Consider the following 3735-nt stretch of genomic DNA (forward strand, 5'->3'; position numbering starts at 1 on the left):
GATACCACTTGTTGGGATCAAATATGTAGCTAGAGGGGGGTGAATAGCTCGGCGCGATCTCGTGCTCGTCGTTGCTTGTTTCTTTAAAGATATGTAGCGAAATATACGAAGAAACACATACACAACGCTAACACAAGAGATTTACTTGGTATCCACCTCAAGAAGAGGTGACTAATCCAAGGATCCACACACTCATGCACCCTCCACTAATAAAAACCCTCCTTTACGGTAACTACCGAAGGCAGAGAAGCCTTACAAGCTCTCAGTACAAGAAGAAGGAAAGGGAAAACAAAATACAAGCAAAAGCTTACAAGTTTGTACACAAAACCCTAACCCTAACTTCTTCCTCGCCTCTTGACTTGGATGCGCACCAGCACAAGCCTCCAAGAACCTTCAAGAACTGGCGATCTGAACCTGAGAGAGATGCTGTGGAGATGCGGTGAAGATCAGAAATGAAAGTCATGAGTTCTCTCGAGAGAAACGCTCGCCAACAGCTATATCATGCACCAACGGTCAAATCCCGATCGATTGGATTGCTCCCAATTGATCGGGGAGGCTTTGGATCGATCGGTCGATCGATCCAGAGCGCCTCTGTGCTCTCGGGAATTGCCTGGATCGATCGGCTGATCGATCTAGGGCTTATCGTGCGAAATCGCACCTCCCAATCGATCGCCCGATCGATCAGAGGCTCCCAATCGATCGGCTGATCGATTGGGAGGCTTTATGTTCGCGCGACACTTCTCCCCAATCGATCCATTGATCGATTGGGAGGAGGCTTGTCATGGGGACTGTCCCAATCGATCGGTCGATCGATTAGGCATGAGCCAATCGATCGGCTGATCGGTCCAGCCCTTGTTTTTGCCAAAAAAAAGTCCAAAGTCTCCTAAACCAACATGCGGTCAACCATGACCTGTTGGTACATCATGCCTAGCATCCAGTCACCCTTGACCTGATAGAACTCCCTCACCAAGTGTCCGGTCAATCCCTTTGACCCACTTGGACGTTTCTCCTCGTGCCAAGTGTCCAGTCATCCTTGACCCACTTGGACTTATCTCCACAGGTGTCCAATCAACCTTGATCCACCTGGATTTCCCGTGCCAAGTATCTGGTCAATCCCTTTGACCTACTTAGGCTTCCCAACACCAGATGTCTGATCAAACTTGATCCATCTGGATTTCCTGTGTCTGGCTTCACTCACCAGCACTTTCCTTCTGCCTAGCTTCACTCACTAGGACTTCTCATTTGCCTGGCTTCACTCACCAGGACTTTCCATACTGCCTAGCTTCACTCACTAGGTTTTTCACCTCGCTTCACTCATCAAGATTTTCCAGCTGCCCGGCTTCACTCACCGGGACTTACACCTAGCTTCACTCACTAGGATTTTCCAGTCAAGTATTCAGTCAACCTTGACCTACTTGACTCTCCTTCACAATCTAACCACATGAACAATTGCACCTGCAATCTCCATGTCTTGTCTCCATGTATTGTCAAACATCGAAACCTAAACATCAAGACTCGAGCTTGACCCAATTCGAGCTCAGTCAACGAGGTCAACCTTAACCTAGGGAATATTGCACCAACAAGTAGAACCTTCCTCTGGTCTATAATAGAAGGCCACATGTCCTCCACCACTCGACAAGTCCTGACATCCGACACCCTCTGATAGGGACCCGTCTCTAGAAGGTACACACTGTCATATAAAAAGGGGTGTCCTCTCCCTTACGTAGGTACGCTCACTCGCACACTTGTCTACTTTTCTTCTTCCTTCATACACTGTTCTTCTGGGGAAAAAGTACCTGACTTGAGCGTCGGAGAGCTTGCTCCAGGGACTTTTTCCCTAGTTCTTGGTCTCTAACGTTCTGTGTGCTTGTCTGAGTATGTGCAGAGTTCTAGTACCGCCGGCTCAAGTCCAGTATTCCTTCAGGGTCACGTGGAGGTCTATTCGCCGAAGCTCGCACGACAACAGCATCATAGTCTCTCCTCCATCAACACCAGCAACATCTCATTCGGCCTTCATCTGACTCAGATTTTGGACAAGATCAATATATTTCATATACTCCGAGGGATCATACCTCACAACGATCAGAAAAGAGACAAAGCATCATTTATTTTGGAGGTTATTGAATATATATGTTTTTCTACAAGAGAAGGTGCAAAAATATGAGTCATCGATTCAAGAATACAGTCAAAATGATGTGAAGTTAATGCCTTGGAAACTTTATTTATAGAAGAACAACAGCCAGGATTTAATTCTTGGTTATTAAATTCTTATTTTTGAAAAAAAAATATGGAGGATAACAGTTATCTCTTCTTACTTCTTCTTAAACCCCCCCCCTTTTTTGTCAGTCCATAGGATAATCTCTATCTTGCTTGATGTCATTTAGATTTTAGGATATAAGATTAAAATTTGAAATTTATATTAAAGAAATTAAAAAAAATAATGCTCACAAGGTGTACACCATGAGGTGTGTAAACAGTAAATATAATCAAATCAAAGTTTTATATTGAAAATATACATAAAAAAGATCATGGGTTTTTGAGAAAGAAGATATCTCTATGGTATAAGACATTTTAGGAAGAGGCTAAAAATAAATCCATGAAGATTTAGGTCTAAAATGGATAATATCATACCATTTATGAAAATACGTGAATTCTTTTGGTCCTAATAAGTGGCATCAGAGTCATGGTCCAGATTAAGCCATGTGGGTGGAATAACCTTGAACGAAGGAGGTGGGGACTCTCAAGTCTTAGAGGAGAAGAGTGACCTCAGGATTCTTGAGAGGAGGCCTGAACCATGAGAATAATAGTGATCTTTCGTTTGATGGGAGGAGGTTTATGAGATGGAAGATATTTACATTGGTATGAGATCTTTTGGATAGAGTCAAAAATAAATTCATAAGGGCTTAGATCCAAAGTAGATAATATCATACCATTATAGATATATGTAAATTTTATTGGTCTTAACAATTATGATTTATTAAATCTTTTTAATAGATCAACTCTTGGAACAACAAAATTCATCCATCAAAAAAGGGGGAAAATGGAAGGATTTGAGAGCGAATTTAGTGAATTAGTTGGCTTGGCTTGAGTTACTGAGTTATAGCTTGGTCAATGGGTTAATCGTTATGCCTTATGGTCTTGGCTTAATTGGATTAGTGAGCTGACGCAACGGATAACTATTGGTTCCGTTGATTCATGCATGAACACCAAAAGTGACTATCAAATTAGTTAATTCACGCATAAATACTGGAAGCGACCTTCTATAATCTATTGATACGATGGGGAATATCAAGAAATAGGAAAAACACCACGCTCCAAAGAAGAGACGATGGTTAAAAATAACATTAATCAAAACTGTCATCAAAACATAAAACATGACACTTATATAGACATCATACCCTAAGACTCGAAGAAATGAAAGAAATCCTTATATATGGACCTCAATACCTATCTTTAACAGAAAGAAAAGAAATATTGCTGGAAAAGGAAATTTCTTAATGGTAACAAATATATATCTTTGAATTTTGCTTGCGTGGCCACCGACAGAGTTTGATCTCGAGTCTCGAGTCAAAAGTTATGGCTTCCGGAAGATTACGCGGTCGAACTCGTGTTATTCTTCCTAGAGTGGAGAGAATTTACCCTTGAATTGCCAGCCACCTCATTATCAAAAGAATCACCATGGAAGGGAATAAAATGCTTTACATTAAAAACATCGAACGAATATGACTAGGTAGC

The sequence above is a fragment of the Zingiber officinale genome, chromosome 8A (genome assembly GCF_018446385.1).
Source record: "Zingiber officinale cultivar Zhangliang chromosome 8A, Zo_v1.1, whole genome shotgun sequence".
Lineage (NCBI taxonomy): Eukaryota > Viridiplantae > Streptophyta > Magnoliopsida > Zingiberales > Zingiberaceae > Zingiber > Zingiber officinale.